The sequence below is a fragment of the Anomaloglossus baeobatrachus genome, chromosome 2 (assembly GCF_048569485.1).
Source record: "Anomaloglossus baeobatrachus isolate aAnoBae1 chromosome 2, aAnoBae1.hap1, whole genome shotgun sequence".
In the NCBI taxonomy this organism is placed as follows: Eukaryota; Metazoa; Chordata; class Amphibia; order Anura; family Aromobatidae; genus Anomaloglossus; species Anomaloglossus baeobatrachus.
The window spans coordinates 799,290,016-799,302,531 of record NC_134354.1 but is presented as its reverse complement, the minus strand read 5'-3'; the positions used below and the strand labels follow the sequence as shown (position 1 = coordinate 799,302,531).

The 12,516-nt window shown below is 48.3% G+C and overlaps 1 protein-coding gene across 4 annotated transcripts in view; it reads left to right on the top strand.

The window, feature by feature from the left end:
* Positions 1 to 12,516, top strand: part of HPX (hemopexin) — a 298,112-nt gene that overhangs the window by 170,492 nt on the left and 115,104 nt on the right. The gene's annotated exons all lie outside the window — the stretch shown is intronic.

Genomic DNA, 12,516 nt, shown 5'->3' with positions numbered 1-12,516 from the left:
GACACCAAGAAGTGCAAGGAGAAAGTCCAGCTCTACTGAGGTGCCATCCAGAGAAGCAGCCACACAAGCTACAACTGACGTGACGACAGCCCACCATGAATCCTTAGAACTTCCTCAACAATCTTTGCATCATTCTAGAGGACATCATACGGCCTCACCCCAGGAACTGAACCAACACGGGGGGATGGGCTTAGGACACACAACATTTCCGGATCCGGGTTCTCATTACACGAGGAGTGGTAGGAATCCAAAAAGACAACTGCGCAAAAGTACTTTAACCAGACAAAGACTTCATCGGCCGGCTCAGGATGTGAGTCAAGCAATAAATCTACAGCTACAAGACTCAGAAGAGATTCCAGACAATGACTATGACACAGATAACGACTCCCCACTAGAGGGCAGCAGCACGCAGCACTTCAATAATGGAGGGGCTGTAGAGACTATAACTAATACGTCACGGACGGCTGGTCAACCTAGGACGCAGCCAGGTATTGGTGAGAACACTTTTTCTTGTCCTATATCTAGTGTAACAACACCTGTAATATGTCCAGTGGGCGCAGTTGAGGGTGCAGTTCCCGGCAATGTAGGATGGGATCTTAATTCAGTAGTACAGCAATTAGTGTCAGGGGTTAAGGAGGCGTTGAGTCAGTCTAGCTTACCCATAACTTCTTCTCCTATTGCTGCATGGTGTGGAAATGGTCGCCGGACATCGGAGGTGGTAAGTCAGTCGTGTGCTGATCCAGAGACACAGGAGGACGCAGTAATTTCACAAGGGGTTACATTATCTGATGCAGCAAAAGGAGAATTATATGTATGTTTTGAGGGTCCTCTAGGAATTCATTTGAAACAGGAGGTTAGGGAGAAGATTTCGGCCGACGAATATGTGGAAATATTTTCATTATTGCCCTTAGAAAAATATAACTTGGATAGAGTAAGGTTTGATGAGAGGAAAAGAGAGGAACAAGAAGGACGCTATCGTCTCATCCCCCAAACATTTGCCAATTGGTTCCAGGCTTTTGCCATATTAGCAAGTGTAATAGGCCAAAAAACTCCTGAACATTGCTCTGCCTTATTTTGTTACATGAATTCTATCGGGGAGGCGCACCGTGTGTATGGAGGTTTAGCATGGCTGCGCTATGATGAGCAGTTTCGCCAACGAAAGGCTGGTCGCCAAGGGATTCGTTGGGATCACAAAGATATTGGTTTATGGATGCGTCTCATGACAGCGCCACGTGGGGTTAATCAGCCCTTTCAGGGGCTATGTCGGCAGATCATCAGCAATCGGATTGTCGGCAGCAAACAGAAAGGTTGCTGCTGGCAGTTCAATGATAGCCAGTGCAGATTCGGAAACACATGCAGGTACAGACATGAATGCACCTTCTGTAGTGGAAACCATAGCCTATCAAAATGCTTTACACGAAATAAAACCCCAACAGCAGAGATTAACCAAAAAGGGGGAAACCCCAATTAGACTCGGGGAGATGGTGGGCTATCTAAGCAGGTACCCAGATAGAAAAGCAGCACAATTGCTGGGGGAGGGTTTCTCAGAAGGTTTTAAGATCCCATCTACTTCAGGCCCATTAACCTGTTCTCGTAACCTTGCTTCAGCTTATACATATTCTCACATTGTCTCCACAAAACTAAACAAAGAAATTGACCTGGGCCGCATGGCAGGCCCATTCCCCAAAATGCCAATAGAAAACTTAAGGGTCTCTCCATTGGGGGTGGTCCCAAAGAAGGAACCCAATAAGTTTAGGCTGATCCATCATCTGTCCCTTCCCTCATGGAAGCTCAGTTAATGATGGAATCGATCAGGAACTTTGCACAGTCTCGTATACTTCATTTGATACAGCGATTGCATGGGTTCAGAAGTACGGCAGAGGAGCTTTAATGGCAAAAACAGACATTGAAGCTGCCTTTAGACTCTTACCAGTCCATCCAGAAAGCTTCCATCTCTTGGGTTGTCAGTGGCAGGTTTTATGTAGACTTGTGTTTACCGATGGGCTGCTCCATCTCATGCTCCTTGTTTGAATCATTTAGCACATTTTTGGAGTGGGTAGTAAAGAAGGAAGCCGGCGTGCGTTCTGTCCTGCATTATCTAGATGATTTCCTATGTATTGGTCCACCAAAGTCATTTGTTTGTGCTTCATTATTGTCAGCGATTCAGTCGGTTTTTAAGCGTTTCGGAGTACCGTTAGCATCAGATAAAACAGAAGGCCCGTCTACACTTATCAAGTTTTTAGGAATTTTGATTGACAGTGAAGCAATGGAGTGCAGATTACCAGATGACAAGGTCAGTGATCTGCTGGAGGCAGTCAGAGAAGCTAGATCTCACCGTAAGATCAGATTAAAGGATCTACAATCGCTGTTAGGAAAAATGAACTTTGCTTGTCGCATTATTCCAATGGGTAGAGTTTTTTGTAGGCGCCTAGCTGCAGCTACCTCAGGCATAACCTTTCCACATCACTTTGTGCGGCTGGCTAGAACATTAAAGGACGATCTGGCGGTATGGGAACAGTTCTTAATGGAGTTTAATGGGAGGTCATTGTGGATCAGACCACCGGTTTCAAATTTTGATCTAGACATCCACACTGATGCAGCAGGGTCAACTGGTTTTGGTGCATATTGTTCTGGACAGTGGTGTGCAGATAGGTGGCCAGAGAGTTGGAGAAACAAGGGGTTAACACGAAACTTAGTACTCCTTGAATTGTTCCCCATAGTGGTTGCTTGTGAAATTTGGTGCAATATTTTCAAAAACCAAAAAGTGAGATTTCATTGTGATAACTTGGGAGTTGTAGAAGTCATCAACAAACAATCAGCTTCTTCCCTGCCTGTTGTTACGTTGCTGCGTCATCTAGTGCTGCGCTGTGTAAAGTCACATTGTCAGATTACAGCTGTGCATGTCCCCGGTGTTTGCAATTCTGTGGCTGATGCTCTGTCTCGTTTTCAGTGGGACAGATTCCGTTCGTTAGCCCCGATGGCAGAGGTACAAGGCAAGAAGTGTCCGGATTTTCTGTGGTCACTGCCAGTGACACCGCATACGCTCTGATAGAACGGTCTGTGGGTGTAAGCACATGGCAGAGGTACCAGTCAGCATGGAGGGAATGGGAAGACTTGTGTGCTCTAGTGGCACATGATGCCAGGTTACATGACAATGTTTCCTTGTTGTTATTTTACATTAGCAGGGCCTTTGTGGACGGTACTTCATTGTCCAGTATTGATAGTAAAATGTCTGGATTAGCTTTTTGGTTTAAGTTGCACGACTTCACTGATTACACAAAGCATTTTTTAGTTAAGCAGGCTCTAAAGGGTTACAGGAAAAGTTGTAAGAAGACCAGAGATAAACGGCGTCCGATTTCTTTCCAGTTATTGCAGCAGATGCTGAGTGTACTAGGCTGAGTCTGGAGCAGTCCCTTTGAAGTGTTTCTCTTTAGTTGTGCATTCACACTGGCCTTTTTTGGAGCTTTTAGAATCAGCGAGTTAGTGTCGAGTAGCTCCACCAGAAGTGGGGGTCTACAAGCTGAGGACATGCATCAGTACACAGACAGAGGGGGTCTACAAGCCGAGGACGTGCATCAGTACACAGACAGAGGGGGTCTACAAGCCGAGGACGTGCATCAGTACACAGACAGAGGGGGTCTACAAGCCGAGGACGTGCATCAGTACACAGATAGAGGGGGTCTACAAGCTGAGGACATGCATCAGTACACAGACAGACGGGGTCTACAAGCCGAGGACATGCATCAGTACACAGACAGAGGGGGTCTACAAGCTGAGGACATGCATCAGTACACAGACAGACGGGGTCTACAAGCTGAGGACATGCATCAGTACACAGACAGAGGGGGTCTACAAGCCGAGGACGTGCATCAGTACACAGACAGAGGGGGTCTACAAGCTGAGGACGTGCATCAGTACACAGATAGAGGGGGTCTACAAGCTGAGGACATGCATCAGTACACAGACAGACGGGGTCTACAAGCCGAGGACATGCATCAGTACACAGACAGAGGGGGTCTACAAGCTGAGGACATGCATCAGTACACAGACAGAGGGGGTCTACAAGCTGAGGACATGCATCAGTACACAGACAGACGGGGTCTACAAGCCGAGGACATGCATCAGTACACAGACAGACGGGGTCTACAAGCTGAGGACATGCATCAGTACACAGACAGAGGGGGTCTACAAGCCGAGGACGTGCATCAGTACACAGACAGAGGGGGTCTACAAGCTGAGGACGTGCATCAGTACACAGACAGAGGGGGTCTACAAGCTGAGGACATGCATCAGTACACAGACAGAGGGGGTCTACAAGCTGAGGACATGCATCAGTACACAGACAGAGGGGGTCTACAAGCTGAGGACGTGCATCAGTACACAGACAGAGGGGGTCTACAAGCTGAGGACATGCATCAGTACACAGACAGAGGGGGTCTACAAGCTGAGGACATGCATCAGTACACAGACAGAGGGGGTCTACAAGCCGAGGACGTGCATCAGTACACAGACAGAGGGGGTCTACAAGCTGAGGACGTGCATCAGTACACAGACAGACGGGGTCTACAAGCCGAGGACGTGCATCAGTACACAGACAGAGGGGGTCTACAAGCTGAGGACGTGCATCAGTACACAGACAGAGGGGGTCTACAAGCCGAGGACGTGCATCAGTACACAGACAGAGGGGGTCTACAAGCCGAGGACGTGCATCAGTACACAGACAGATTGGAAGGTTTTCTGGCAAAGTCAAAAACTGATCAACAGGGTAGAGGAAAATGGATCACATTGTTTCCTTTAAGCGGTTCCAGGGCCGGCCCGGTCATCTGTTTTAGAAACTATGTCTCAATAAGGCCAAATATCCAAGGTTCATTACTAATTCATGAGGATTGTAAGTCATTGTCACAATTTCAATTCACAGCAGTTCTTAAAAAATGCCTGACAATATTGGGAGAGTCTCCAAATGCATTCACTTCACACTCATTTAGGATAGGAGCAGCCACAGAAGCTGCTAGATGGGGCTTAGGGCCTGACATAGTTAAAAAAATCAGGAGATGGGAATCGAGCAGATTTAAGAGCTACATTAGATTGCATTTATTATAAATGGCGTACATGTATATATATGTGTACATTTTGGTAATCTTATAGTAGTTGTGTCTTCATTTAGACAATTGTGTGATAATTGTGTTTTTGTTTTAGCTGAACAGCAATGCCTGGTTTGGATCATGGGACATTCATTTGTTTTTTGGGGGGCCTTACGTGCAGCAGTCAGGCCTAATGGCAAACAGTTGGGGTTGCCCAGTTCCTTGGCACGGGTGACATGGATAGGAAAGAGGGGAATGCAGTGGCATCAGCTGTTAAAAGAAATCCAGTATCATGTGGAGTTCTACCGCCCCCCGGACGTCTTACTTATCCATTTAGGTGGTAATGATTTAGCAATAAGAACATCAAGACATTTAGTTAGGAACATAAAGCTTGATATGTTGAATTTATGGAGGTCTTACCCAGAAACAGTGGTGGTCTGGTCGGATATAGTAGCTAGACAAATGTGGAGAACAGCGCGATCAGTGGCTCACATCAATAATACAAGGATAAAGGTTAATAAAAAAAATAACAAAATTTGTGTTGGAAAACGGAGGGGTGGCCATACGTCACCAGATGCTGGAAAATACAAAGGAACAATTTTGGAGAGATGATAAGGTCCATCTTAATGACATTGGCATTGATATATGGATGTTGGGAATACAAGAAGGAGTAGAACGAGCCATTAAGTTGTGGAGGAACTCACTCTTGTAAGGTGTCACAAGAGCGAGTCTTGGCGGGATGTGGTTGTTTAAACCCCCTCTTTGTTGGTTGGAGAATTATGTTTTTAATGGGGTCCCTGGGCCAGAGCTCAGCGGACAGTGGAATATGGGTCCCTGGGGAGGAGCTCAGTGGACAGTGGAATAGATGGGTCCCTGGGGAGGAGCTCAGCGGACACAAGGAAAATGATCAAGGGGTATACCCAGATTCCCCCTTGAGCTAGGTGTACACGGCGGAGGGGGATATGGGGCTGGGATTTATAACAACCACATCTCTGGGCCGATAATCTTGTTTTTCTTGTTGATGTTTTTTCTTATAAAAAATAAAGGGCTGCTGTGGCCAAAAATTTTAATCCATGTCACGCAGTGTGTGGTGTCTTATTTATTAGGTTACCAGGAGCGCAATTCACTAGTCCATCAGTCATGTGTCTATAATGTAATGTACTGTGTGTGTGTACTGTGTCTATAATGTAATGAACTGTATGTGTGTACTGTGTCTATAATGTAATGTACTGTATGTGTGTACTGTGTCTATAATGTAATGTACTGTATGTGTGTACTGTGTCTATAATGTAATGAACTGTATGTGTGTACTGTGTCTATAATGTAATGAACTGTATGTGTGTACTGTGTCTATAATGTAATGTACTGTATGTGTGTACTGTGTATATAATGTAATGTACTGTATGTGTGTACTGTGTCTATAATGTAATGTACTGTGTGTGTACTGTGTATATAATGTAATGTACTGTATGTGTGTACTGTGTCTATAATGTAATGTACTGTATGTGTGTACTGTGTCTATAATGTAATGTACTGTGTGTGTGTACTGTGTCTATAATGTAATGAACTGTATGTGTGTACTGTGTCTATAATGTAATGTACTGTATGTGTGTACTGTGTCTATAATGTAATGTACTGTATGTGTGTACTGTGTCTATAATGTAATGTACTGTGTGTGTGTACTGTGTCTATAATGTAATGAACTGTATGTGTGTACTGTGTATATAATGTAATGTACTGTATGTGTGTACTGTGTCTATAATGTAATGTACTGTATGTGTGTACTGTATATATAATGTAATGTACTGTATGTGTGTACTGTGTCTATAATGTAATGTTACTGTATGTGTGTACTGTGTCTATAATGTAATGTACTGTGTGTGTGTACTGTGTCTATAATGTAATGTACTGTGTGTGTGTACTGTGTCTATAATGTAATGTACTGTATGTGTGTACTGTGTCTATAATGTAATGTACTGTATGTGTGTACTGTGTCTATAATGTAATGTACTGTATGTGTGTACTGTGTCTATAATGTAATGTACTGTATGTGTGTACTGTATAAATAATGTAATGTACTGTATGTGTGTACTGTGTCTATAATGTAATGTACTGTATGTGTGTACTGTGTCTATAATGTAATGTACTGTATGTGTGTACTGTGTCTATAATGTAATGTACTGTATGTGTGTACTGTATCTATAATGCAATGTACTGTATGTGTGTGTACTGTCTATAATGTAATGTACTGTATGTGTGTACTGTATCTATAATGCAATGTACTGTATGTGTGTACTGTGTCTATAATGTAATGTACTGTATGTGTGTACTGTGTCTATAATGTAATGTACTGTATGTGTGTACTGTGTCTATAATGTAATGTACTGTATGTGTGTACTGTATCTATAATGTAATGTACTGTATGTGTGTACTGTGTCTATAATGTAATGTACTGTATGTGTGTACTGTGTCTATAATGTAATGTACTGTATGTGTGTACTGTGTCTATAATGTAATGTACTGTGTGTGTGTACTGTGTCTATAATGTAATGTACTGTATGTGTGTACTGTGTCTATAATGTAGTGTACTGTATGTGTGTACTGTGTCTATAATGTAGTGTACTGTGTGTGTGTACTGTGTCTATAATGTAATGTACTGTGTGTGTGTGCACTGTATATAATGTAATGTACTGTATGTGTGTACTGTGTCTATAATGTAATGTACTGTGTGTGTACTGTGTCTATAATGTAATGTACTGTAAGTGTGTACTGTGTCTATAATGTAATGTATGTATATAAGGCTAAGTTCACATTTCCGTTGTTTTGCATCAGTCACATGCGTTGCTTGACGCTTGTGACTGATGCATTGTACAATGAATGACAAAGAACAGAATTCATTGTCGGACTCCGTTGTTTGCGGGGGGTGGAGTGCAAGGTGGGTGAAGCCGAGCGGGGCCGTGGCGCTGAGGACGTCAGTGCCGCGGTCTGCATAGCTGGGGACAGATGAGTGTGTGTGTGAGTGTGTACATGCGGTATGGGAGGGGGCGGAGCCGAGCGGGGAAGTGTCGGGCTACCTGAACACGTAGCCAGGGTAAATATCGGGTAAAAACTAAGCAAAGCACTTTGCTTGGTTACCCGATATTTACCTTGGTTACCACCGCTTAGTGCTGGCTCCTTGCACACGTACCCAGGGTAAATATCGGGTAACTAGGCAAAGCGCATTGCTTGGTAACCCGATGTGCATCCTGGTTACGTGTGCAGGGAGCCAGAGAGCATGCGCAGCAAAATCCTATGAATTGCACTGCTCAAAAAACCACACTGATCTGTCTGGCGGAGGATGCAACGCAGCATCATCAGTCACAATCCGCCGCTCATACAAGTCTATGGGAACAACGGAATCCGCCAAACAGATTCCGTTGTTTACCAGAGCAGCGGATTGTGACTGATACAATTTAACGGAAATGTGAACCTAGCCTTATGTGTAAATATTCTGCGCAGTATTGCAGAATTGTTTGGCTTTTATTGCTTCAGTACACGCAGTTCCTCCGGTCTAGAGTAGAATAGAGCATCCGGTCTAATGGCTGCTCTCTGGCCTTAAGTGTTTATGTCACTTATGGACCAAGATGGAAAAGGGCCCCTGCGCACTTATAGTATATGGGCCCTATTGTAGTCCAATAGCCCCCCATATTGCACCCTCCCAGCTGCTTTGGTGGTGGATGTGGCCCCCCGACCTCCTGGGCCCCTGTGCAGGAATAATATATGGGCCCTCTTGTAGTCCAATAGCCCCCCATATTGCACCCTCCCAGCTGCTTTGGTGGTGGATGTGGCCCCCGACCTCCTGGGCCCCTGTGCAGGAATAATATATGGGCCCTATTGTAGTCCAATAGCCCCCCATATTGCACTCTCCCAGCTGCTTTGGTGGTGGATGTGGCCCCCGACCTCCTGGGCCCCTGTGAAGGAATAGTATATGGGCCCTATTGCAGTCCAATAGCCCCCCATATTGCACTCTCCCTCCTGCTTTGGTGGTGGATGTGGCCCCCGACCTCCTGGGTCCCTGTGCAGGAATAGTATATGGGCCCTATTGTAGTCCAATAGCCCCCCATATTGCACACTCCCTCCTGCTTTGGTGGTGGATGTGGCCCCCCGACCTCCTGGGCCCCTGTGCAGGAATAGTATATGGGCCCTATTGTAGTCCAATAGCCCCCCATATTGCACCCTCCCAGCTGCTTTGGTGGTGGATGTGGCCCCCGACCTCCTGGGACCCTGTGCAGGAATAGTATATGGGCCCTATTGTAGTCCAATAGCCCCCCATATTGCACACCCCCTCCTGCTTTGGTGGTGGATGTGGCCCCCGACCTCCTGGGTCCCTGTGCAGGAATAGTATATGGGCCCTATTGTAGTCCAATAGCCCCCCATATTGCACCCTCCCAGCTGCTTTGGTGGTGGATGTGGCCCCCGACCTCCTGGGACCCTGGGCAGGAATAGTATATGGGCCCTATTGTAGTCCAATAGCCCCCCATATTGCACCCTCCCAGCTGCTTTGGTGGTGGATGTGGCCCCCGACCTCCTGGGCCCCTGTGCAGGAATAGTATATGGGCCCTATTGTAGTCCAATAGCCCCCCATATTGCACTCTCCCTCCTGCTTTGGTGGAGGATGTGGCCCCCGACCTCCTGGACCCCTGTGCAGGAATAGTATATGGGCCCTATTGTAGTCCAATAGCCCCCCATATTGCACCCTCCCAGCTGCTTTGGTGGTGGATGTGGCCCCCCGACCTCCTGGGCCCCTGTGCAGGAATAGTATATGGGCCCTATTGTAGTCCAATAGCCCCCCATATTGCACCCTCCCAGCTGCTTTGGTGGTGGATGTGGCCCCCGACCTCCTGGGCCCCTGTGCAGGAATAGTATATGGGCCCTATTGTAGTCCAATAGCCCCCCATATTGCACCCTCCCAGCTGCTTTGGAGGTGGATGTGGCCCCCGACCTCCTGGGCCCCTGTGCAGGAATAGTATATGGGCCCTATTGTAGTCCAATAGCCCCCCATATTGCACCCTCCCTCCTGCTTTGGTGGTGGATGTGGCCCCCGACCTCCTGGGCCCCTGTGCAGGAATAGTATATGGGCCCTATTGTAGTCCAATAGCCCCCCATATTGCACTCTCCCTCCTGCTTTGGTGGAGGATGTGGCCCCCGACCTCCTGGACCCCTGTGCAGGAATAGTATATGGGCCCTATTGTAGTCCAATAGCCCCCCATATTGCACCCTCCCAGCTGCTTTGGTGGTGGATGTGGCCCCCCGACCTCCTGGGCCCCTGTGCAGGAATAGTATATGGGCCCTATTGTAGTCCAATAGCCCCCCATATTGCACCCTCCCAGCTGCTTTGGAGGTGGATGTGGCCCCCGACCTCCTGGGCCCCTGTGCAGGAATAGTATATGGGCCCTATTGTAGTCCAATAGCCCCCCATATTGCACACTCCCAGCTGCTTTGGTGGTGGATGTGGCCCCCGACCTCCTGGGCCCCTGTGCAGGAATAGTATATGGGCCCTATTGTAGTCCAATAGCCCCCCATATTGCACTCTCCCAGCTGCTTTGGTGGAGGATGTGGCCCCCGACCTCCTGGCCCCTGTGCAGGAATAGTATATGGGCCCTATTGTAGTCCAATAGCCCCCCATATTGCACACTCCCAGCTGCTTTGGTGGTGGATGTGGCCCCCGACCTCCTGGGCCCCTGTGCAGGAATAGTATATGGGCCCTATTGTAGTCCAATAGCCCCCCATATTGCACCCTCCCAGCTGCTTTGGTGGTGGATGTGGCCCCCGACCTCCTGGGCCCCTGTGCAGGAATAGTATATGGGCCCTATTGTAGTCCAATAGCCCCCCATATTGAACTCTCCCTCCTGCTTTGGTGGTGGATGTGGCCCCCGACCTCCTGGGCCCCTGTGCAGGAATAGTATATGGGCCCTATTGTAGTCCAATAGCCCCCCATATTGCACTCTCCCAGCTGCTTTGGTGGTGGATGTGGCCCCCGACCTCCTGGACCCCTGTGCAGGAATAGTATATGGGCCCTATTGTAGTCCAATAGCCCCCCATATTGAACTCTCCCTCCTGCTTTGGTGGTGGATGTGGACCCCGACCTCCTGGGCCCCTGTGCAGGAATAGTATATGGGCCCTATTGTAGTCCAATAGCCCCCCATATTGCACTCTCCCTCCTGCTTTGGTGGTGGATGTGGCCCCCCGACCTCCTGGGCCCCTGTGCAGGAATAGAATATGGGCCCTATTGCAGTCCAATAGCCCCCCATATTGCACACTCCCTCCTGCTTTGGTGGTGGATGTGGCCCCCCGACCTCCTGGCCTCTGTGCAGGAATAGTATATGGGCCCTATTGTAGTCCAATAGCCCCCCATATTGCACACTCCCTCCTGCTTTGGTGGTGGATGTGGCCCCCGACCTCCTGGCCCCTGTGCAGGAATAGTATATGGGCCCTATTGCAGTCCAATAGCCCCCCATATTGCACACTCCCTCCTGCTTTGGTGGTGGATGTGGCCCCCCGACCTCCTGGCCTCTGTGCAGGAATAGTATATGGGCCCTATTGCAGTCCAATAGCCCCCCATATTGCACACTCCCTCCTGCTTTGGTGGTGGATGTGGCCCCCCGACCTCCTGGCCTCTGTGCAGGAATAGTATATGGGCCCTATTGCAGTCCAATAGCCCCCCATATTGCACACTCCCTCCTGCTTTGGTGGTGGATGTGGCCCCCCGACCTCCTGGCCCCTGTGCAGGAATAGTATATGGGCCCTATTGTAGTCCAATAGCCCCCCATATTGCACACTCCCTCCTGCTTTGGTGGTGGATGTGGCCCCCCGACCTCCTGGCCTCTGTGCAGGAATAGTATATGGGCCCTATTGCAGTCCAATAGCCCCCCATATTGCACACCCCCTCCTGCTTTGGTGGTGGATGTGGCCCCCGATCTCCTGGCCCCTGTGCAGGAATAGTATATGGGCCCTATTGTAGTCCAATAGCCCCCCATATTGCACACCCCCTCCTGCTTTGGTGGTGGATGTGGCCCCCGACCTCCTGGGCCCCTGTGCAGGAATAGTATATGGGCCCTATTGCAGTCCAATAGCCCCCCATATTGCACCCTCCCAGCTGCTTTGGTGGTGGATGTGGCCCCCGACCTCCTGGCCCCTGTGCAGGAATAGTATATGGGCCCTATTGTAGTCCAATAGCCCCCCATATTGCACTCTCCCTCCTGCTTTGGTGGTGGATGTGGCCCCCGATCTCCTGGACCCCTGTGCAGGAATAGTATATGGGCCCTATTGCAGTCCAATAGCCCCCCATATTGCACACTCCCTCCTGCTTTGGTGGTGGATGTGGCCCCCCGACCTCCTGGCCCCTGTGCAGGAATAGTATATGGGCCCTATTGTAGTCCAATAGCCCCCCATATTG